At 40.5% G+C, this 25,408-nt stretch overlaps 1 protein-coding gene across 1 annotated transcript in view; it reads right to left on the minus strand.

The window, feature by feature from the left end:
* Window positions 1-11,677, minus strand: part of TTC29 (tetratricopeptide repeat domain 29) — a 272,924-nt gene extending 261,247 nt beyond the window's left edge. The window contains exon 1 of the mRNA XM_065904587.1: window positions 11,615-11,677. The gene's annotated coding sequence lies outside the window, so the exon portion shown is untranslated. The remainder of the gene's footprint in view (window positions 1-11,614) is intronic.
* Between the last annotated feature and the right edge of the window lie 13,731 nt (window positions 11,678-25,408).

A 25,408-nucleotide genomic window follows, 5' to 3' on the forward strand; every position in this document is an offset into this window, starting at 1 on the left:
AAGAATACTGGAGTGGGTTGCCATTCCCTTCTCCAGGGGAATCTTCCTGACACAGGAATCGAACCCGCATCTCCTGTGTCTCCTGCATTGCAGACAGGTTCTTTACAGTCTGAGCCACCAAGGAAGCCCTTAACTAGGGTAATCTATCCAAAAAGAGCCATCTGTACAGGCCAATTTAGTGGCCACTGAGATTTCTGTTCATACCTCTATCATGACCCTCTTTATTACTATAATAATAATGAGTCCATGTGATTTATTAAAAAGATTTGAGTACTGTAAAGGACCATAAGAGAAAACAGAAAACCGATTAAGCTTAATTGATAACATAGCCAAGGGAGATAGAATTTTGGATATTACAAGTTAAAATGCTAAAAAAAAATAACTTCACTGGTTCTGTGAACAACTTTAACAGTACCATCTTAATATTTTTCTGAGATAATAAGATAATTAAGGATACACTGCCGTGATCATGAGATTGTATCTCGTAGGCTGTTCACTACTGGGTGTATAATTAATCACATGTCCCAGTTACTGTGTTTTGAAATTTGCTTCCTCATCTTTCATGGGTCACTCACAGCCAATGACTCTGCATCATATGTACTAAGGCAAACCCATTTCTGAAAGACATTGAACTCCCCTGAAAGTCAACTTTGGCTAAAGGAGTCCCCTCTGGTTTTCTAGCAGTCTAAAACTACTGCTGCTTGACCTCTCCTTCTCTCCTTGGGGTCAGAATTGCATTAGAGTCTGATAGTTCTCCTCGCCTTCTTCAGCTCCTTCCCCATTTTTGCTCAAGCAGGAACATCTTCAAAGAAGATCCTTGCATATTACCCCATGTTTGCACCAGCTTTTGAAGGATCCTGACCAATATGCTTAAAAACTTTACTAAATTCTCTTCAACATTTTATGCTTTGATATTTGAAGTTAGAATGGGAACTGGGCTAACGCTCCCCATGGGTGTTAAATGGCATTTACTCTTGTCCACTTTACCTAGATAGAGAAAGTGTCTGAGAAAAAAGTCCACACTGATATGCGGACATTTTCTAGTTGCTTTTCTGAATGATCAGAGACATGGAAGAAGCAAGGGGTCTGGGGAGAATTACCTGGACTGACTACTTAGAATGGACCCAGAATGGACAGAAGAGGCTCTTAATAACAAGGCAGATATACTTTCCTGCTCAGTAGAGGTAAACTTATTCCTGAGCTTACTAAACAACTTATGAACAATGTGATCATATTCATAGGAATAGAGGTTGCCCGTGGATAAGCACAGTAGCAAGGATTTACTCTCCCCAAGGATGGCCGGGTCTTTCCTACTGCTAACAGGCTATGTGGCAACCCCGTGTTCAGGATCCCTTACCGTGGAAGGGCCAATCTACCACCTGGTAGCAATTTGGTCATATTATATCCCCTTCATCAAACAGGAGGCAGTATTTTGTCTTAATTAGAATAGATGCATATTCTGTATAGGTTTGCATTCCTTATTGGCTATGTTTCTAAAAGCAGCATCACCTATGCATCATAAATACCTTATTTATGGCCACTTATTTATTGCCACAGTACCAAAAGCTTCTAAGGAATAAGTCAGGGGGCTTGATACACACGGATAAGCTGCTTTTACACATAACCTGTTAACCACAAAGACTTGAGCTTGTAAAAGGAAACAAATGAAGGCTTGAACAGCGGGCATATACTACTTTCTAAGTTTGGGGCGCTGTGCTATAGAATACACTACGTACTCCACCCAAGAATTGACAGATGGTGTTTCTCCCCCAGAGCCAGTATACCTGCCAACAACAACCAAGAGATAGAATAGGGAATGGTACTGCTTGATTTTATACCTAGTGTCCCATTTGTAAAAATTTAGAATTCCAAGATGTGCTGAATTAGAGTTCTTAGAGAGTTCTTAGAGAGAAATGATGCTACAAGAGATACATTTTGTTTCCATTCCAAACCACCTCTCTTCTTGAAAAATGTTCAGATTGAAAGATGAGATGGAGAAAGCAGTGCTGTTGAAGATCAAATAAACTACCATTGTAAGCTTCCTCTGTAGATAAGTCATTCTATACGTAAATTCCAGAAGAGCACATCGATGTCATATTTCACTGCTGCAATGACACATTGAAAGAAGGGTAAAATATTTTCCATAAATTTGACACCCAAATTACATATTTCAGTGTTTTCATTTTTCTCTTCATCACCTTCTGTTCCAGAGATAGAAAGCTGAAAGTTGTGATAGAAAATTTCAGATGTTTTTCCAGTAGCTTATTCTTCTAAAACATTGATGAAATTCGTGGTGAAAATATTTTTCAGCTTTTCTCTGTTAGCGCCACCAAAATGATCAAAGCAGATAATTATTTAATAAAGTAAAGAACAATGTATACAGTCAGTTCATAGGAAGTTACAGGGACCAAGGAGGTTGTATCAAGAGCATGTGAGAAATGTGAGAAGAACTGGGTATCAAGTGAAACTGAGAGCTGTGAAAATCGACTCTCGTGGGCAGATGAAGCCTCTGTAAAAGTAGCCCATGATACAAAATGGCTTATAAACATGTTGCCTCTGAGACTGAGGACTTATGGTTGTCAAAACCTAGCAGTATTCTTGGAAAATCATGCCTGTAATTGATTCCACTGAGATATAAGTTTCCTAGCCAGGGTTAGTCAATCAGTTGTGTCTGACTTTTTGTGACCTCATGGACTGTAGCCCACCCGGCTCCTCTGACCACGGAATTCTCCAGACAAGAATACTGAAGTGAGTTGTCATTTCCTTCTCTAGGGGATCTTCCTGACCCAGGGATCGAACACAGCTCTCCTGCATTGCAGGAAAACTCTCTCTACCGACTGAGCCACCAGGGAATTTGCCTGGAAGATATAATATCAGGACTGATTAAAAATGGAAGGCAGTGGATGAGGAAGAATTTGTCATGTTTCCAGGGAGAGGGGTTGACTCCAACAGCAAATTCCAATCATCTGGCCAGAGATCTCCCTGGAGCAATGCGGTCCTAAAGGTGGCCAAAGTCTGGCAGGCGTATCTTGTATGGACATCTGACACCTTTCTCTCTTCTGACTCTCAAGTTGCTTTCTACTGTGAAATGGAAAGTTACCACTTAAGTAAGAAGACAGGATTTGTTGCCCAGTTAAATACAGATTTGAACATTAATTGGCAAGGTGGTGTATAAACTAGCTCTTAAAATGTTTGGTTAATATAAAACAGCTTCTGCTTCCGGATTATTTCTTGGTGAACTGGTAAATATTTTCCTTTTTGGAATCTGTAGGGCTATAAATGAGACATTGAGTCGATGTTTCCACCAAAGACTGTCTTCCTGTGAAACTCTACAGAGCAGCCTACCTCACCATCTCTGTTATGCTAGTATCACAGTCGTTCAATTTTTCTATTCTTCCAACTTGGAAAGGCTTAAGAGTTATCTAAATTAAGATGAAATTCTGTGATTAGAGTTTGCAAAATCCACAAAAATGACACACTGCCATATACACTTGAAGAGACTAGCCTTCATATAAATAAGTATAATACATTTAGAAATAGAATTATCACTGCAGAGATAAAAGTTTTATAAATCATATCATTTTTTCTTCATAAGTCTTTTAAATAGAGGGGCTTCCCTGTTAGCTTAGATGGTAAAGAATCTGCCTGAAATGTGGGAGACCCGGGTTTGACCCCTGAGTCAGGAAGATCCTCTAGAGAAGAGAAAGGCTACCCACTCTTGTATTCATACCTGGAGAATCCCAAGGACAGAGGAGCCTGGAGGGCTACAGTCCATGGGGTCACAAAGAGTCAGACATGTCTGAGTGACTGAAAAATAAGTAATTATAAACTTTAACTCAGACTTTGGGGATTTCCCTCGTGGTCCAGTGGATAAGAATCCTCCTTCCAATGCAGGGGACCCAGGTTTGACCCAGGTTTGACCCTGGTGGGGAACTAAGATCCTAGATGCTGTGGAGCAACAAAAGTCTGTGGGCCACACATACCAAGTCTTCATATCACAACTAGAGAGTTCCTGCACTGCAGGGAAGGTCCTGCATGACACAGCTAAGACCCAATGCTGCCAAATAAATACATAAAATAAATATTTTTTAAAACTCAGACTTTGGAAGTCCAAGTATTGCATTTTACACTTTGTCACTCACATTAGCAGATTAATTTTTAGAACAGGGTTTTGATAAACTTACCCATTAAAAGTTTTTTTTTTTCAGATGAGGAATCTTATAATTCTATCAGTTCTTTATCCCAAGTAAACTTACGAACTATCAGCTATTTATTCAATGTTATTTTAAATTTACCCAACAACATTATTTATGTTAGTTCATACCATTTCTAAATGCTGAAAATACAGTGTGAAACAAGACAAGATTTTTGGATGTTACATTCAAGTGAGGGGAATGGGAGACAGATAGTAGATAAGTAAACAAAATGATTTTAGGGTTATGAATAAGATAAAACAAGGTGATATAAATGTGTGTGTATGTATATGGGTACTGGGGGATGAACCCTTAGACAAGGCCTCCATGTGAAAATGTCATTTGAGCTGAACCCTGAGTGAACGACAGGGTGGAGAAGTCAGGCACAGATCTGGGGAAAGAGCATCATGGGCAGATGGACTAGAACGAGCCAAGTTCCAGAGGTGAAAGCAGCGTCAGTATGGTGGCCTGTGGCATACGACAACTCAGGGGCTGCCTTTAATTGACTGTTTCTGGTGTTTATATCTTCGGATAGTCCTCTCCCCATATGTGTAGGTAATATCTGTGATGTACTTCTAACCAATAAAATGATGAGCTATCATTTCCATGATTATTTTATGTGATATAGGACTCTATCTTGCTATCAGACTCACCCTAGATTTTTTCTGCTGTTGGCTCTGGGAAAACCACAGCCACAAGGAAGTGAACACTTGCAAAAACCACACCAGTGGGGAAACAGATGCTTCCTTAGCTGGGCCTCCAGATAAAAACACAGCCCTAGCCAATCCCTTGATTGCAGCTGAGGAGACCCTAAGCAGAGGATCCAGGTAAACCATGCCTGAACTTATGACCCACAGAAACTAGGAGATAAGAGATATGTTGTTCTAACTTGTTTAATTTTTAGCGCTTTGATACTGAACATAGAAGTCAAATTCATGGCTCAACAGTCAGAATATACATTTGGTTGGGGTAGTGACAACAGGGATAGGAGTACATTTGAGATGGAGTAGAAGGGTGACTCCATAGAACCTTAGGCCATGGTAAGAAAATTAGATTTTACTATGAGTATATTAAAAAGTCATCATGGATATTCAAGAGTGAGGGAGTGACATGGTTAAAAGTTTCCTGGTTACTTATCAAGGGTAGGATATAGGGTGACCAGGGTGAACGGGAAGACTTCTCAGAAGGCAGCTGCTTCTCTCTCAGAGAGAGAAAGAAGTGGCTGGGATGAGGATTGTGGAAACAGAGTATTGTAAAAAGAGAGAGAGAAGAGTCAGGAAACACTTGAATGCAGTCTAACATATCCTAGATCTTTGGACTCAGCAACATGAAATATGGTGATTTCTTTACTGAAATGGAGGTAAAGTTGGGTGTCTCACAACAGAAAGAGGGCAAGTCCAGGGTGCTATAGCGACATGTTAAATTTGAGATGTCAGTGAGATGTGCAGGGGTAAGAGTTCAAGGAAGTTGCTGAATAAACAGGACTGGAACTCAGTATGAGTGACATATGTTTGGAAGTAATTAAAACACTGACTGTAGTTAAAACCAGAAATGGGATGAAAACCATCGAAGGAGGGAAGTGTTAACCTGATATGTAATAAGGAAAAAAGTTAAGTAAGTATATAAACTTGCTTCTGACACTAAATAGAGAATCTTGCTTTGTAAACATCATTTTTAAAAATTTTAAAGCTAATTAAAATTTTTAATTTTAAAGCTATTGTTTATTCTGTACAAGTTTCCACTGTACATCAAGCATTCTTACATACACATCACACATTACTTACTTACACACCTTTTCTTGCTTACACAGTAAACAAGTGTACACCAGCCCTTCAGCTCAGGTTCACAAGTTTTCCCTGGAGAAGTGTGTCAGGCCAGTTAAACTCAGGGTGTCTTTTTTCTGACGCCTCCTGCGAGCACTGAAAAGTTCCGGGCTCCAGGAGGTGCAAGTGAAGCCCAGCTGTGTGTGTGTGCAGAGGGCTCCATGCACAGAGCTCTTTGCCCTTGTGCTTTTTTTCTGGGTCAGCACAGACTTTTGCTCAACTACTTAGGGCAAAATGAAGCCCATGGGAAATCATACAACTGAGGCAAGATGTCCCCGAACACCCAGACTCCAGCTCCCAGGCTGAACTGAGGACCAATGCCAAGAAGAGCTGGGGGATGGTGGAGCATGGGTATCCCTGAGAAACTCGGTCCAAAGGACCTATGTCAGGTGGTTCTGAGAAAGATGGGTGAAGGGCAAGCTGGTCGGGGAGAAAGAGCATGTTAAGCAGGAATAAATGAAAAGTGAAGGAAGCTCTAGGGTTCAAGCTATCCATTCGACAGTTGGAGGGTAGACCAGAGGTGGGCTAGAGGAAGTGGGCAGGTGGGAAGAAATTGCTACATTGTCAGAAGATACACTATCAGTAGGCTATTGTCACTATGTGCAACAACATTTGTAAAATAATTATTTCGTGTGCACCTAGCATTTGCTTAGAATTTGAAGAACGGGAGTGATGTGTAGACAAAGGGAAACCAAGGTTGGCTGGTCCCACTGCCGTCCTCTTGGTGGCCAGCTCGTCCCTGGCCAGGCCTTCCCGTCGCGCCCTCACCTCCACCCCTGTTTATACTTGAGCCATTGATTCAACCTTGGTGGGCCATCTCAGTTAGTCTCCCTTCACTCCTTCCTGGTTCTATGTGATCTCTTTGCTTCTAGGCTTTCAGCCATTAGTCACACTTGTTAAACTGCCATTTTAACGTAGTAGTTAGAAATGATTACTTCCAAAATAAAATTACTTAATGGAATATACTTGAACCATACCCTCTCTCACTCTTTAGCTGTGGTGATGCTAACACATGACAACCTTGGATTATGGTTCAAGGGTCAAACAAATTGATAAAAATAAACCAAGAGTCTACAAAGATGTGATTTGGATAAAGGAAACATAATCCCACACTGAGTTTTTACTGTAGGATTTCTGACTTCTCAAGAGTAACTCCTATCTTTCTTTCATGAGCATGAAAAAAACCTTGCGCTCAGCAGTGCCTCAGGCTAGTGAGTTTGAAGGTCTTCTTCAAGATTGAATGAAAGATAACAATAAAAATCTATGTCAAGATACTATTTATTCTACAGAGAATTGTTTAAGCTAATGCTTAAATTTAAGTCAGAACATATTTTAATATATGATTCATACCATGCCTATCAGATATTCTTAATGACGGCACACATTGTAATCACATTCGGACTATTTTACTTTGAGGAATTTTCTAACATCAAGTAGTTCAGTCATTAAATTATCATTACAAAGATATCAAACTTCCTTCATTGCATCTGTTTCTCAAGACACATGTATGCGGTATGGGTCTGAAACCTTTAGAAACTTCAATATAACTTTTCAGAGAGAGAGTGAAAAGAAAGAGTTTATGGTTAAAAAAAAAAGAGTGAAATAAAATGAAAATGTGGCAAAGAAAAAAAAGACCTAATCTGATGCACGACAAAGACAGTTTACCCTCAGAGAACAGAAGGAAACTGCTTCTAGTTATCATTTTAATTTTAAATTTTAATCTAAAATTTAATTTTTAAATTAACTTTTATAATTTTTAATTTTATAATAATTATTTAAAAAGCAAGAACTAAAAAGTTTGTGAGTTAGCAAAATCTTATAAGGTAGAGGACAATAGGTAGGGAATAAAAACATTCATTCAATATGAACACATTTTTACAGAAGAAATTAAGCTATACTGCATTTGACCTACATTTCAACCAGTCACTGTAGTTCATAGCATGCAACGAACGAATTTGGTGTTTAAGTGTATTTAAATGAACTATATTATTTTTTAATTTCTTTTATCAATTCATTCATATAGTTGGCTATGAGCTCAGGCTCCCTATGATGTATGAAACATACATCATACATGAATTAAGTTACGATAGAGTCAAAGTGAATCCCAAAAGACTCAAACACAGACCAAAATGGCGTTCTCTGGCTAAAGACTCTACAGGACTATTTGGAAAAAAAAAAATTAAGTGTTAAAAAAGGTAGAAAGAGCATGTTGGAGTTATGCTAGAATAAGAGGACTATTTAGAATAAATGTTTGAATTTTGTTAGAGTGACAGTTAGTATTTACATAACTTGAAGCCTGGAGATGCTAAAGAGGTAGATTTGATCGCCAGGTCCCTGATGAGGGGTTTATTCACAGTAAAGTTCACTTGTCTAGCACTAAGGATGGAAGAGGAGGCCACTTCTAATCAGCTCTCCAGAGTAAGGAACGTGAGGCATGGCCACAAGAATTGGCTAGAGGTCTGTAGGGAGAACATGAAAAGGAGCAAAGAATTAAAGAGAGACACAGATTTCTGGTTCGATTTCATGACCCCAAGTTGCACCAAACTTACATAAAACGATGCCTGTCTTATAAAATGATGGGTAACAGTCACAAGGAGGTTAGACAGATGTAAAGACTCTAAGTTGCCAATAAATTTCCATAGCTGCCACTGGCTCCATAGATGGTTTCTAGGCACATGGAGAACATCCAATGCAAATCCCAGCTGAGGAAACTGAGGTGCAAAGGATAACTTGAGGCTCCAGCTAAAAGGAAAGGCAGTAAAACACAGGCCCTTCACCTCTTATAAGGTCAGACCTCTCTCCAACACAGGGAAAGATGCCACCTTTTCTTCCGACAGACAGATTATTGAATCTTTCCACCAGTTCAGTTCAGTTCAGTCGCTCAGTCGTGTCGGATTCCCTGCGATCCCATGGACTGCATTACGCCAGTCCTCACTGTCCATCACCAACTCCTGGAGTTTACTCAAACTCATGTCCATCGAGTCAGTGATGCCATCCGGTCATCTCATCCTCTGTCATCCCCTTCTCCTTCTGCCTTCAATCTTTCCCAGCATCTGGGTCTTTTCAAATGAGTCAGTTCTTCACATCAGGTGGCCAAAGTGTTGGAATTTCAGCTTCACCATCTGTCCTTCCAATGAATATTCAGGACTGATTTCCTTTAGGATGGACTGGTTGGATCTCCTTGCAGCCCAAGGGACTCTCAAGAGTCTTCTCCAACACCACAGTTCAAAAGCATCAATTCTTTGGAACACAGCTTTCTTTATAATCCAACTCTCACATCCATACTTGACTACTGGAAAAACCATAGCTTTGGCTAGATGGAACTTTGTTGGTAAAGTAATGTCTCTGCTTTTTAATATGCTGTGTAGGTTGATCATAACTTTTCTTCCAAGGAGCAAGTGTCTTTTAATTTCATGGCTGCAGTCACCATCTGCAGTGATTTTGAAGCCCAAGAAAGTAAAGCCTATCACTGTTTCCCCATCTATTTGCCATGAAGTGATGGGACCAGACGCCATGATCTTAGTTTTCTGAATGTTGAGCTTTAAGCCAACTTTTTCACTCTCCTCTTTCACTTTCATCAAGAGGCTCTTTAGTTCTTCTTCATTTTCTGCCATAAGGGTGGTGTCATCTGCATATCTGAGATTATTGATATTTCTCCCGGCAATCTTGATTCCAGCTTGTGCTTCTTCGAGCCCAGCGTTTCTCATGATGTACTCTGCGTATAAGTTAAATAAGCAGGGTGACAATATACAGCCTTGCCTGTACTCCTTTCCCAATTTGGAACCAGTGTGTTGTTCCATGTCCAGTTCTAACTCTTACTTCCTGACCTGCATACAGATTTCTCAAGAGGGAGGTCAGGTGGTCTGGTATTTCCATCTCTTTAAGAATTTTAGACAGCTTGTTGTGGTCTACACAGTCAAAGGCTTTGGCATAGTCAATAAAGCAGAAGTAGATGTTTTTCTAGAACTCTCTTGCTTTTTCGATGATCCAGCGGATGTTGACCATTTGATCTCTGGTTCCTCTCCCTTTTCTAAATCCAACTTGAACATCTGGAATTTCACAGTTCACGTACTATTGAAGCCTGGCTTAGAGAATTTTGAGCATCACTTTGCTAGCATGTGAGATGAGTACAATTGTATGGTAGTTTGAGCATTCTTTGGGATTGCCTTTCTTTGGGACTGGAATGAAAACTGACCTTAAGATGCAGCACTTTCACAGCATCATCTTTTAGGATTTGAAATAGCTCGACTGGAATTCCATCACCTCCACTAGCTTTCTTCGTAGTGATGCTTCTTCAGGCATCCTAAGGAGTGAGGTGGTCCATCCCCCTTCTGAGCATGTGCCCATGCTCAAGTGGGCTATGTAATCAGCCGGCTCCTTCCAGAAAAGCTGTCATTCCATTCACACCAATATAGATAAATGCCAAAGGGCCAATGGCCTGGAGGGAGTTTTCCTAGGGTGGCTAACTTACCGCTGCTGCCTTCAACAGGCACGCAGCTAACCCTCCTCTCCCCCACAGAGAGCCTCCATGGTCATTACTGAGTCTATTTTTCTTGACCCTCTTTTATCTCAGGCCCAATCTCCCAATTCCAGACAACCCCATCCCTTGGCCTTTAAAACCATTTCCTCCCATCTTTCGAAGCCACTGCCCACTCCTGTGACCCAGGCTCTACCCAGAGTTTCAGCTATTTTCTACCGACTTGTTTCCCTGGTAGCAAGGACAAAGGGAAATTTTATAGATGGGCCAAGAAAAAGAAAGAGACCCTTCAAAAGGGCTGTCCTGAAGGTGAAATATCCAACAAAATCAGCCCTATCTCCCAGTCAAAGTTACTCTTCTGGTGGCCCATCTCCTGTGTCTGTGAGTATCTATCCCCTTCCTGGTTCTATTAGATACAGATTCCAGGAAGGGTGGGCAGAACATAAGAACAGAAAAAAAAAAAAAATATATATATATATATATATATTTCCCCTCAAACAATCCATTTCTGGTTGTTGCTGCATCAGTCGAAGTTTTATTTATACTCTGCAAAAGGAACACATTTGAGTCAGTTCTGATGAGGTGAATGAACCGAGAGCCTATTATACAGAGTAAATTAAGTCAGAGACAGAAAAACAAAAATTGCATATTAATGCATATATATGGAGTCTGGAACGATGGTACTGATGAACCCATTTGCAGGGCAGCAATGGAGAGTCAGACATAGAGAACAGGCGTCTGTACACAGTGAGGGAAGGAAAGGCTGGGACAAATTGAGAGAGTAGAATGGAAACATATATATTACCATATGTAAAGCAGATAGGCAGTGGGGGAATTTGCTGTTTGAGGCAGGGAGCAGAAACCCGGTGCTCTGTGACAACCTAGAAGCGGGGGATGGAGTGGGAGGTGGGAGGTTGGTTCAAGAGTGATGGGACGTATGTACACCTATGGCTGATTCATGTTGATGTCTGGCAGAAACCAACAACATTCTGTAAAGCAATTATCCTTCAATTTAAAAATAAATTAAAAACATGGTTAAAGGCCAAAAAAAAAAGTGATCCAGTATTATCTTAAAAATACTCTTTCTTCAAGCCCTGCAGCTCAGATGGTAAAGAATTTACCTGCAATGCAGGAGATGCCTTCGATCCCTGGGTCGGGAAGATGCTCTGGAGAAGGAAATGGCAATGCGCTGCAGTATTCTTGCCTGGAGAATCCCACGGACAGAGGAGCCTGGCGGGCTACAGTCCATGGGGTCACACAGAGTGGACCCCGTGCTCATCAGTGGACGTGACTGAGCAACTAACGGCACTGGAAATAAAAGCCAAAACAATTCATTGAGAAAAGAAAAAATTGAAAAAAAATTTTTTTAAAGCTTTATATATCTATCTAATTGGATATAATGTTGTGTAACTTGATATCAACTCCATTGGCAGAAAGAGAGAAACCAACTTTAATTGACCTAGCACACACAGGCATGTTAAAATCTCATCAGACCCCTCAGCTACAGGAGGACAGGGTCAAAGACATCACTGTGGTCTCAGATCTGTCACAAAGGCTCCTGAGGGCAGGGGATGGAAAGTGGGGGCGAAATCCAGTCCATTTCCACTGGGCTGCCTTATATTCCAGCCAGGACTACTCTCTGCAGAAAGGGGTGACTTCTTTTTCCTGTTTATTTTTAAAAACAATTTCTTTCTATTTCTCTACTACCCAAGACTGGGAAATTTCTCTCTCTTTCTAAAGGGAAGACTAAGTTTGATCTTTAATGAATGTTCTGTGTATGGAAAATGCAAGAAGAGCAACCTTGTTCAAATATGGAGAGTAACTGGGCTGAGTGAAATCAGCAGCCAGGTTTTCAAACTGCCCCTCATCACCTCAAGAGCAACAGACATGGAAGGGATGCTTACATAAGCCAGGCACTGCACTGACCACTTTACCCTGTTGTAGCTCAGAATCTGCCAACAAATTAGTGAAGTGGCTGCCATTATTATATTTTATCATATTATCATTATATTTTATTATTTTTCATTTTTTTAACCTTTTGAACCCCTTCAAAAATGGGGTGATTCTTGGGTGACATATTTTGTCTTGCTAAGTCCCCTTTGGTTGGCCGAACTTTGTATCAGCTGCCACAGGATCAATTCTCTGCTCATTTTATAGACATACTAAAAATTATAAGGTCTTTTTATTTTAATTTGGCTTAATTTGTCCTTAATTTGCTTTCATTTGCCTTAGTTCCCCCACCGAGGACTGACCTGCATCTCCTGCATTGGAAGTGTGGAGTCTTAACCACTTGTCCATCAGGGAATTCCCCCCTAAATTATAATGTCTTCAAATGAAGTCATGAGATTAATAGAGATTTTCCAAGTTTTCTTTGGAAGTGAAATCAATTTTACAAATGAATCCTAATTGAATTCTGCATAGGGGGTTGATTCTCTTCCCTCAAACCATGCTTCATTGTTGACGGCAGTTTAAGAATTTACCTCACTAAAAATTACTTCTAATGAAACATCAGCTAGCTTAAACTATAGCAAATTTCCACCAAAAACTACTCAAAGTTTCCTTTTATACTCCCAAATCACCTACCACTGTCCAAATGTACAAAGTACACTGGTAATTTGTTGTCATTCACTATTCTCCTCCTCCCTTGATTTTTTATTTTCCAGGGAAACTAGGACTGTGAAAACAGTGATCTTGCTTGCATGAAATGGTTACTAAGCTGAGGATCAAAAGGTCATTATTTATTTCATGGCAAGTTAGGAAACAAATGACACTCTTGGTTCTTTATGTTTTTAATAAGTGCCCCTTCTTTTTACAGTGCAGTTTTATGCATTGTATGGTGACAGCTGAAGTATACTACATGTGCATATTTTAGGTGCTATGATTGCGTATCTGTATATAAAACATAGGATGACATTCTTAAGCTGACTCCATATCAGTTACCCAATATTACTTTTTTCTTTTTTCAACACAAACTCCTTTTCCTAGTTTGATACTGAGACTTTAGCAAGTATTAAATGTACTTTCTCAACTAGTTTAAGCCTCCTGTTCTAAAATAGTCTCATTTTTTTTTCTTTCCAGGGTTGCAATGATTAATTTTGTGTATCTACTTGACAAAGTCACAGAACCCAGGTATTCAATCAAACACCAGTTTCAATATTGCCAAGGTGTTTTTTAGATGAGATTATAATAATTTTTTATTATTATTTTCGGCTGCACTTGGATCTTCACTGTGGCTCACGGGCTTCTCTTGTTATGGAGCAAGGGCTCCAGAGTGCTCAGGCTCAGGAGGCAAGGCCCCTGGGCTTCTCTTGTGGCATGCAGGCTTAATTGCCCCACAGCATATGGAATCTTAGTTCCCTGACCAGGGATCGCATCCATATCTCCTGCATTAGAAGGCAGATTAACCATTGGACCACCAGGGAAGTCCCTGAGGCTATCATTTTTTAATTGAAGCATGGCTGATTTACAATTTCATGTTAGTTTCAGATGTACAGCACAATGATTCATTACATACATACACACACACACACACACACACACACATACATATACATATATAAATATATATACCTTTTCAGATTCTTTTCCCTTATGATGGTGATTTAGTCACTAAGCCCTATATGATTCTTGCAACCCCAAGGACAGTAGCCCGCCAGGCTCCTCTGTCCATGGGATTCTCCAAGCAAGAATACTGGAGTGGGTAGCTATTTCTTTCTATAGGGGATCTACCTAACCCAGGATCAAACCCAAATCTCTTGCATTGCAGGCAGATTCTTTATCGACTGAGCTACAAGTTATTATAGAAATAACTGAGTGTAGTTCCCTGTGCTATACAGTAGATCTTTGTTGGTTACTTATGTTATATATTGTAGTGTGCACGTGCTAATCCCAACATATGAGATTAACATTTATAATCAGTACTCTTTTAGTAAAACAGATAAATGAAAAACTGAAGTGTCTGGAAGAAGAATGAATTCTACTTCCAGACTTCCTTGGACTAGAGCTGTTGTATCAGCTCTTCCCTGGGTCTCCAGCCTGCTAGGTTGACCTAGAGAATTAGGACTTACCAGCCTCCACAATCACAGGAGTCAGTTCCTTAAAATGAACTTCTCTGTCTCCGTCCCCCTCTCCACACGTACACACACCCTATTTGTTGTTGTTTAGTCACTAAGTTGTGTCCAGCTCTCTGCGATCCCAGGGACTGTAGCCTGCCAGGCTCCTCTGTCCATGGGTTTCCCAGACAAGAATCCGGAGCAGGTTGCCACTTCTTTCTCCCAGGGATCTTCTCAGCCCAGGGGTTGAACCTACGTCTCCTGCATTGGCAGGAGGATTCTTTACCACTGAGTCACCAGGGAAGCCAGTTAAGACAGTCCAGGTTCAAGGGCAGACAGCTGCTGAAAGAGAACCCTGGGGCAAGGCACTTTTTAGAACTATATCTTGGGAGGCTGAAAGGTGGGGTCTGAAAAGCTTAATTTGTTCATCACTCCCGACCTGAGAGGTTGTCCCTCATGCACGTAAACAGGGATTGAGCCATCTCTTGCATCTCCTGCATTGGCAGGCAGATTCTTTACCTCGTGCCACCTGGGGAGCCCCCCACACACCCTGGGGGTTCTGTTTCCCTAGAGAACCCTGGCCAGGCCCTGGCTTGAGACCCATACGCTCATGTTACTGTACACTTATCTTCACTAAGAGACCAATGAAATTCCAGCGTGGGCCATGTCCATATTTCTTATAAGCTGTATGCCTGAAAGCATCTCTTATTAATTGCTGTTGATTAGCCAAAAGGCAAATATTTAATTAAACCTTGAGAGATAATAAAATTGCATATGAATTATCTATCTAAGAGCACATAGGTCTGTACATTTCATTAAGATGATTTAACTAATCATCATGTCGCTTATACCTAGACTTTGAGCAAGTTGATTGTTTTCTGCTTCTTTTTTTCTCTCAAGTTCCCCAGAGGGACAGTGTTATTTTTTCTAAATTCGTGTGTTGATTTGTATTTACTTTGCTTCTCCTCCATATCCCATTAGAGACACTGCTGATCACAGCACAGATGAACGCTTTTGTTTAGCATCCTTGAAAATGTATACTCAAGAGTAATTATTGACCAGACTGAATGACAATGAAAACTTTTAAGAGAAAAAAAAAGCTGATAGATGAACAAACCTCAGTTTTTCATCTTTTTTTACACGCCTTTATTTCCAAGGGATTTTCTTGTCCTGCTGTTCTGTAAATTTCCACAGAACAAGGTGGTCACTCTGGTATTGGTGGAGTGTGTTTTGAATGTTTTCTTTAAGGACAAATACAGACTTCTATTTAAAGAAACAATAAAAATCTAAACATGTCTTGTGTGGTCACCCAGGACTGGACAAAAGTGGCTGATGAGGTCTTCAATACAGGGCTTGTGAGATTGTTCTCTGAGAGGCTAGGGCAGGCAGCTTCCCCGGGCAGCTGCCAAGGCTGAGCCATCAACCACAGAGGCCAAACTCTGCGAAAAAGAACAAAACACTTCCACTTATAGAACTACTGAAATGATGTCTTTCCCAATTTATTTAATTTTTAGTATTACCTATCCTTTCATTTATGGTGGTGACAGTTAATAGGTGGGTGTGAAAGTGAAAGTGTTAGCCGCTCAGTCGTATCCAACTCTTTGCAACCCCAAGGACTACAGTCCACCCAGCTCCTCTGTCCATGGAATTCTCCAGGCAAAAATACTGGAGTGGGTATCTGTTCCCTTCTCCAGGGAATATTCCCTACCCAAGGATGGGAACCCAGGTCTCCTTTATAGCAGGCAGATTCTTTACTGTCTGAGCCACAGGCAGGTGCATAAGTGTTTTCCTCATGGCCTCTATATTGGCTCTGCCCATACTTTAAAAAAATATTTTGAAATTGTCTGTCTCACGAAAATGCCTGGGAAATGCTGGTCTACATACAGCTTCCTTACTTATAAATGATGCTGCAGCTTCCAAATTCTGGTCCCCCTTCTGATGTTATAAGACTGTGTGTCTACGCACTGGAAAACATGAAACTGTTCATCATCTCCACGGCACAGGGTGCAGATCTCTGTAACCAGACAGCCCTGCTGGAAGGCTTGACACAAAGCTGTTCAATGATCTGCTCTCCGGTAATGGAATGGAGCTAGAACAGTTCAGGAATCTGCACACACATTTTCCTGGACAGCACTTGCTTCTCATCTAAATAAGACTGCTAGCAAGACCTCCATCAACTCTGCTCTATAGGTTGACTCTAAGGATTGTTTACACAACATGGGCTAGTATCTGGGGCTGTACAGAGTGAGGAAAATTAAACCACTAACTGGGTTGAAAAACACCCTATGAATGCTCTGAGGTATTACTCTATGTGCAGGTATAACCACATTATTCTCTCAGGAGAGGAGTTACTTTATATTGCATTTCTCTGGTCACACAAGTTACTCCCATTGCATTTGTAGATAAACCTTCTTATATAAGATGGTAGAGTGTTAGTTGCTCAGTTGTGCCGAACTCTACCCCATGTACTGTAGCCTTCCAGGCTCCTCTGTCCATGGAATTCTCCAGGCAAGAATACTGGAGTGGGTAGCCATTCCTTTCCCCAAGGGATCTTCCCAACTTAGGGATAGAACCTGGTATATTTAAAATGATTTTGTGTGTAGGATTCAATGGATTACTCACAAGAATCATGGTCACCTTAAATTGTTCCAGTTACAAAGCTGTCAATTTTAGAGGTCAGCTGTTTAGTTTGATGACTTCAGATTTACTTTACCAATTTACACTTAAAATGCATAACATAATACTTTGTTTTATTGTCACAATTGTAACATCCTTGTGATTTCTTCCTTGAGTTTCTTTTATGGGTTGGGCATTGTCCAGAATACTAGAGACACAGAATCATATAAATGCAATACAGTAAATAATAAAAAGTAGTAATTCTATGTCAGGCATAAGCTGAGACAGCTAAGATCTTATATTCATGGCCAGATTAATGATTCACAAAAGGAAACCAACCTGAACCTTCATCCCCTTTTTGTTCTACTCCATGCCTACTTCAGGCACATACATCTTTTCATGCTAAAACATGATATTTTTCCATTCCTTTCTATCCTGCCTCCTCAGAAACATAGTAAGTTTGAAATCCTGAGAAATTCTGACTTATTTAAACCATGGAGCTTTCTAGGGGAATAGTGATTTATCGGTATTGCTGCAACAGTAGTCATTGATTTAAGACTCTTAGAGAACCTGCTGCTAAATTATCTGGTGCTTGTTTGAAAGAAAACTCAAAGGAACCAGGCCTGCATGTGTACTCAGAGACTTCAGTCGTGTCCGACTCTGCAACCCTATGGACTGTAGCTTGCCATGCTCCCCTGTCCATGGGATTCTCCAGGCAAGAATACTGGAGTGGCAAAGGAACCCAGTCATCACAAAACTACGAATGTGGAAATAGTGTCTTAGCTGGAATATTGGAGGAAGAGCTGAAGAGAGCTGGATGCAAGAGCTTCGGTCATAGTAACAGCGGAAGTGAACGCTAAGGACAGCTGACATCAACACGACCCTACAATGCTACCGGGATCAGAGGACCAGAATGAGCCCACATGAAACCCAGGAGCAGCGGAGAGCCTCTCAAGTTCGGTGCAGAGATTTTTCATTCTGCGCGCAGTTATTTAGACTGAAAATGGAAACGTGCGACTGTGAGGCAGATCTCATTCATGCATAATTGAAACACCCAAGGGTAAAATAGGGAGGCACAATAGATGACATCTGATAAAAAGAGAGCAAGGCAAGAGAAGAAGTTAAAAACAAGATACAAGACCCTGGGGACCGCAGAGAAGAATACCTGACATAGGCCAAATAATCTCAAATAAAAATATCCAAATTACCAGACAATGCAAATATAAAGACAAATGCGTGGAAGAGGCAGGAGGATTGCGGAGGAAAAAAAAATGCTTACAATATGAAACACTCGGGGGATGAGTCTGTGGCGAGTGAGACTCTCCTTCTAACAAAATGCAACCTCAACAGCATTCATGTAGTATTCTCATATACTCGGTAACTAAACAGAATTAAACTAGCACAAGATTCATTGTCTTTAAAGAAGTTATATTCTAAATGACTGTACAATATATATATAATACATACATATTTATATAAAGCTGTGGATCATATGTATACATAAATGTTACAATTTTCTTAACCTCAGAGAACAGACGTGTGTGTACACATGTGTATTTGTATATAGTTGGCTTCCCTGTTGAAGGATCAATTCCACTTCATTAGGGAGATCTGCAGAAAAGTAAGTATCATGGTAACTATTTTCAGGAGAAAAGTGACCGACTGGGAAACAGTGACAAGTACCACAGTTGTCTTGTCCATTTTTCTTGCAAACGCAAGTCATTCATTGAGGACCAGTCATAGATCAGGCACATGGATCTGGACTGTTTCATTTGATTCTTGTAAAAATTCCCTGAAAGGCATTGTTACCTCTGTTTCAGAAGGGAGATTCAGAGACTCAGAGAATTTAAGTCACTTTGCCTTGTCTGATATAAACCCAAACTCTTCCCATCATACATACCTCCATGCCCTTTGAGAGATGAAAAGGGAAGGCTACTGAGGAAAGTTCTTGTAATGCAACTTTCTAGTATTATGCTAGAAATTATTTTTATTTCTCATATGGTGTATATTTTCATTAAACAAAACAATGTATATTTTCATTAAAGCAAGAATCATGCTATGTTCATTTCCTTTTGTTAAAAAAGAAAGGGAGGAGGAAGTCGTTAGATTGCCGAATGATTCTGCACTTCGGTTCTGTGCTCAGGCCCATTCTTGCTCCCGTTCAAACCCTTTGCAACTAGCAGGAAATCTAAAGAGGTGCAATAGATAGCTAGTGCAAAGCTGCTGGGTAGCGCAGGGAGTTCAGCCTGGTGATCCGTGATGGCCTGGAGGGGTGGGATCTGGGGGTGGGAGGAGGGGATGTAAGTAAATACAGCCGATTCACATTGTTGTAGAGCAGAAACTAGCACGACATTGTAAAGTAGCTATACCCAAATGGAAAAAAAAGAGCTGCGTCCCATTCCAATTGGAACCTGAGGTAGTTGTAGGGAAATGATCCATGCCAGATGCCTTATACCATTTATGTCCTCAGTAACTAAGAAAGTGGTAATGAAGCATCTAAGTTCATGCCAGGGAAATGTTATCATCTACTCTTACATACAAGGCATTGAGAATTTGAAGAGCTATAAGTCACAGTTCCTGCTTTCTGGGGACTCCAGATAAATCTGCGTGTAAACATGTATATACATGTACCTGCGAATATGTGTAAGGCAAGTGATACATGCCGCATGTGAGACGTGAGCAGTAAGTGCAACAAGAATTGGAGACGAGAAAGATCACCTAAGACTTGGATTCATCCAGCTTCCAACACATGTGCTCGCAAAGTCTGTAAGCACACAGCAAATGTTGCCCCCTTTGCTCTTTTCTGATGATTGAAAAATGATTTCACTTTCAAGAATCGTGGACCCACATATGTGCTAATATATGATATTTGTTTTTCTCTTTCTGACTTACTTCAGTCCGGCTGGCAGTCTCTAGGTTCATCCATGTCTCTGCAAATGACCCAGTTTGGTTCCTTTTTATGGTTGAATTATATTCCATTGTTATATGTACCACATCTTCTTTTTTTTTTTTAATTTAATTTTTTTTTTGTACCACATCTTCTTTATCCATTCTTCCTTTGGGAAGGAAGTTTGAAAAGGAGGGGATATATATATATATAACTGATTTACCGTGCTGTGCAGTAGAATCTAACAGAACATTATAAAGCAACTATACTTCACTAAGAATTAATTTTTAAAAAAGAATCATGGTGTGAGGTTCTGGAGGACCTGTTAACATACCAGGGAAAATTGGTCTAATCCTGTCACAAATGTGGAAACTGAGGTTTACAGGGGCTAAGTAACTTATTGACAATCACATATTAAAAATACCTCTAAGAGTAACTATGTTACACTGGAAGTCTTATAAAGAAAACTTTTAGCTGGAAATCAGGACTGGCTCTAAACCAACTGGAAAATCTTAAGCTGGAAGAATCCAACCACCATGGTTCTAGTAGGGTCAATACTTTGTGCAGCCTGAGACATATTGTTTAACTTCAGGGGTGACCATCTCCTCCATCTGTGAAAGGAGGACCAACGAATCAATGATTTCAGTGTTCATTTCCAACAATGGGATACCAGGATTTAATCATTCTAAATTAATCAGAATTCTTCCTGACTTAATATTTTTTGTAGGTGTCCACGCCCTATGTTTTTGCATTGCAACCAAGGTAGCAAAAATTAGTGAGGTGATCCAATGCCTTTCTACTTTGCGTGGGTCTTTAAGCAAACTGGCAGCCAGTCTGAAATTAGAATTAAGGTGTTTAAACATGTCCCTGTTAGGTTTCTTTCCCCTGGCAACATATCCCATCCAGTTTTGCCTGACTCATTACCTACTTAGTTGGGACCTGACAATATCAAAGTTACCTGGAGAGCTAATGATTTTTCTACCTCCTTCCCATTCCTAGGCTTCCCCGGTGGCTCAGAGAGGAAAGAATTTGCCTGCAGTGCAGGAGACACAGCTTTGATCTCTGGGTCAGGAAGGTCCCCTGGAGAAGAAAATGGCAACCCACATTAGTATTCTTGCCTGGAGGAGTCCATGGACAGGGGAGCCTGGGGGGCTCCAGTCCATGGGGTCACAGAGAGTCGGACACAACTGAGTGACTGACACTTCAACTTTCACACTGTCCCATCTGAAGTGACCTGCACAAAACTGACTTTGATTTCTTGAGGACAAAGCCCCCACATTGTGTTCTGAATTTGCAGAAGTAGTTCTAATGGTAGCAATTGCAGGTCAGGTAGATAATTAGGGTGATGTCTTTGTCTTATGAAATGCTCATTTTCTCATTCCCAGTATGATCAAACCTTTCACACAGGCTGCACAGACCCTGCAACAGTGAAACCCAAATAAGTATTAATGCTCTCCCACCTTCTCCACACCCGGTGGAGCTTCCCCACCTCAAAGAAGATGAGAGGATTGGATTTCACTCTTCTGGAGAGAGTGAAAAACAGTTTCAGGGCCCTGGCAGGATGGGGTAAATGGTTCTAGTAACTTGGAGAACCCCAGGAAGAACGACTACCTAACAAGCTGGATGAGATATCGTGTTCCCTTAGGCTCCTTCCGGGAGAACCAAAGCACTTCTAGAGTATAGCTTCACCGCTCACGTGGTGAACAGCTGGGTTATTAGTGGCTGGGCTGCCCGAGGGTAACTGTCCCACCCCACCCAGCCCTGGACTTTGATAGATACAAGGGAGGAGGGAGGGGCCGACAAAGACTTATTTTTTTCACAAACAGCTGTTCCAACAGCTTCCCTCTCAAATTGAGCACCATTTCCGCTTAAGAGATGTTGTAAAGGCAAGTAGTATCTATTAAGAATTAGGAGGAAGGAGAGGCCAACAAAGATGGATGACTTATTTTTCACATAAAGAGCTGTCCCAGCCCACCATTTCTACTTAAGAGACATTGTAAAGGCAAGTGGTATCTATTAAGAATTAGTACATGGCATATCAGTGCTTCTCAATCCTGAGTAGATGTTCATTTATATATGCATCAGTGTACTGTTTCATCTATGAGTTGTTTTTATTTTTATGTGGGCACCAAGTCCTTCTTGAGAAGTACTAATCAGAATATACAGGGCTGGGTCCATGTATATGCTAACCTTTCAGTGATTTGTTGAAAAATATTTTTAATTGCTAAATGGTAGATTCATTTGCAGCTACTGAACTTAATGTGATTAAGATAAAATGATAAATTTTATGCATATGTTTATCCTTTTGTTATAAGATTGGATTATTTTTACTCTCTTAAGATTTTTAAAAATCTTCTGAAAAAGAGTTAATGCTTAAATCAACCAACCATTCCACTGAAAGACTGTCCACTGATGGCCATTGGGGGATATTGCCTCTTTAGGCAATTCCAGATATAATAAAAATTCCATATAACTTTAAAAAATGTAAGTGGATGCTAAAATTCACGGTGAGTAGATAGACTGTTGTAGCAGCAGATGCTGCTCCATAGATGGTTGGGAGTCAACTAAGGTGGAAAACCTTGACTTAGCTGTCCCATCCCACTGAAGCCCCTCCAGGGAAACACACATCTGAGAAGTCTGCCCAGGGCAAAGTAGTCCAGCTACCTGTTTTTGGATAGATGTTTCTGGTTAAAACCTTCTAATAAATCATATCCAAGTTTCTCTACCGGGGGCTCAGTCTGCAGTAGGAGAGAGGAAATAGAAAAGGTAAAGTGCAGAGAGTAGCAAAGGATGAACGTGTCTAAGGAAGCTGAGAAAAGGGAGAAATGGAATGGTGGTGAGATTTAAAAGACCGCTCTGAGAGTCTACTGCTGAACTCCTGGATGTTCAGGAATGTAAGAGGAATGCTATAAACTGTAATCAATCGATGTGTTAAATATTACATTGCAAAATGGTACCACAGTAAGGGATAATGACTTTCAGAATGCTGTCAGTAAAATGGACAGTAAGTGGGAATTCAGGAGGAGAAAGATGGTTCAAATCTCCATCTGGAGCACAAATTTTGCTAACCTGAGTTCACATTCTATAACACAACACTGTAAAAGTAAGTGGCTGACTCCAGGTCTGATTGTTTCCCTTCAAAGCTTTGATTATCTATGTGCAGTTTCTTTCTTCTTTGCTTTGTGGCCCCCAACTCCTAACCATAAGACAGACCTTATCAAAAAAAAAAAAAAAAAAAAAAGACAGACCTTGTCCTGGTCCATCATGTAGACCACGACCCACAGTCATCTAACCTGGCATTAACTGACAATACAAGGGCAAACATTATCAGAGGGAAGAGCATTACCCTTTCTTCTTAAAAGAAAAGGAGGCACCAGGAATTTCAAGAATTTTCTTTTCCTTCTTTGGAATCCCATATATATGTGTGTGTTTGTGTGTGTATTCAGGTGGAGGGGCCAAATGAGTTTTAGGAGTCTCAGAAAGGTCTCTATACTTTTTAAATATTCCTCTGGAAATTTGCTTATAACTGTGGCTCTGGCCACAGCCTGAACTGTGTCTGCTACTGGGATCCATAGTACTTGATTTTTTTCCTGACTCATTTATTCGTCAATTCTACAAAGATTCATCAAACCCTTGCTATCTTCCAGATATGGTTATAGGCTTGAAAGTCAGAACATTTAGTGAGTAAAGGGCCATAGGCAATTACTTTTATAAACTGAGTTTTGTGGGATTGAGAGTCTGGACAAAAGAGTTGGGAAAGAGGGGAATGCACTTGAAGGTTGTGTCTATTGCATGCAATCCACCTCCAGACATTTGTATCAGAGCCCTGTGTCAAGACAGCTTGAAGCAAAAATCTCAAGAAACTATTTTTATGAGATTACAGGAGACATAGGTTCATGAGGGTTACTTTGGTGTCCATAAGGACCCAGGGTTAGAAATGAAAACACTGTCCTCACTACTAGATAGAATGGCTTTAAATCACTGAAGACCTCAGTGACTGTGTTCCTAATACTCTCAAGGAGTATATAGTGCTTTTGGTTGAGGTACCAAGATTCTTAAAGAGCACCAGGAACAATGGTCCTGGTGAAGGGGTTTGCAGAAAGCATATAAATGAAAAAGGCCACAGTTGGCAGGAGGACCACAGTGCATACACTGCAGACTGTAGCCAGCTAACTCATACCAAGACACAGGAAAGAAACGCCTCAGGAATTCAGAAATCATGGAGTGAGATCTTACAAGGAGATGAGATAATGCATGAGCACATAGAGTCCAAGCCAGTGAGATAAGAGTTGATAGTGTTAATATGATCCCTTATCTGATGTAATTGTCATGTCTGGGGAACTGTTTCCTTCCACTCACAGATTCACACGGACTAACAACATGATACCACTGGGAGCTTCATTAGTCATTTCAACTGTAGTACGATGTAGTTTAATCAGATGGCTTTCCTGAAATCAAGCTATGATCAGATTCTGCTTCTCTATAGGAATGTGAACTTTAATGACAGAAGAAGAGGAGAAAGAACAATTTTGTCACTGGAATTGTTTGCTTTTCTTTTCGCTTTAGTAGGATAGGACATTTCGAGGAGGGTCATGTTTACATATACTGACAGAGATTTGCATACAGTCACACAGTGATGTGGTACATGTGGGAGAGGAAGAAGCACATTAATAAACAAATGTGACAGATTAATGTTGAAAAATGCCAAAAGACAGCAAGGAAGGCAGAGACAAGCTTTTATATGTGGAATCTAAAAAAAAAAAAGGTACAAATTAACTTATTTACAAAACAGTAGTAGAGTCACAGGCGTAGAATATAAACTTACATTACCAGGGGATAAGTGGGGGGAGGGATAAATCGGGGGATTGGGAATGACAGTATACACTACTATTTATAAAGTAGATAACTAATAAGGACCTACTGTATAGCACGGTGGTTCAGTGGTAAAGAATGCACCTGCCAATGCAGTAGATGTAGGAGACACGGGTTTGATCCCTGGGTTAGGAAGATCCCCTGGAGGAGGAAATGGCAGCCCACTCCAGTATTCTTGCCTGGAGAATCCCATGGACAGAGGAGCCTGGCGGGCTACAGTTTGTGGGGTCACTAAAGTGTTGGATACAACTGAACGGCTGAGCGTGCACTCACATGTCGCACAGGGAACTCTAGTCAGTATCTGTGATGGCCTATGGAGAAGAATCTTAAAAAAGAGGGTATGTGTATCTGTATAACTGACTCACTGTGTTATACACCTGAAACTAATACAATACTGTAAATAAACTATATTCCAATAAAATTAAAAAAAAATAAAAGTAGCTATATGACCTATTTAAATAAGCTTTTAAATTTAAACTCAATGAAGG

Source organism: Muntiacus reevesi, chromosome 13 (genome assembly GCF_963930625.1).
Source record: "Muntiacus reevesi chromosome 13, mMunRee1.1, whole genome shotgun sequence".
NCBI classification, from domain to species: Eukaryota; Metazoa; Chordata; class Mammalia; order Artiodactyla; family Cervidae; genus Muntiacus; species Muntiacus reevesi.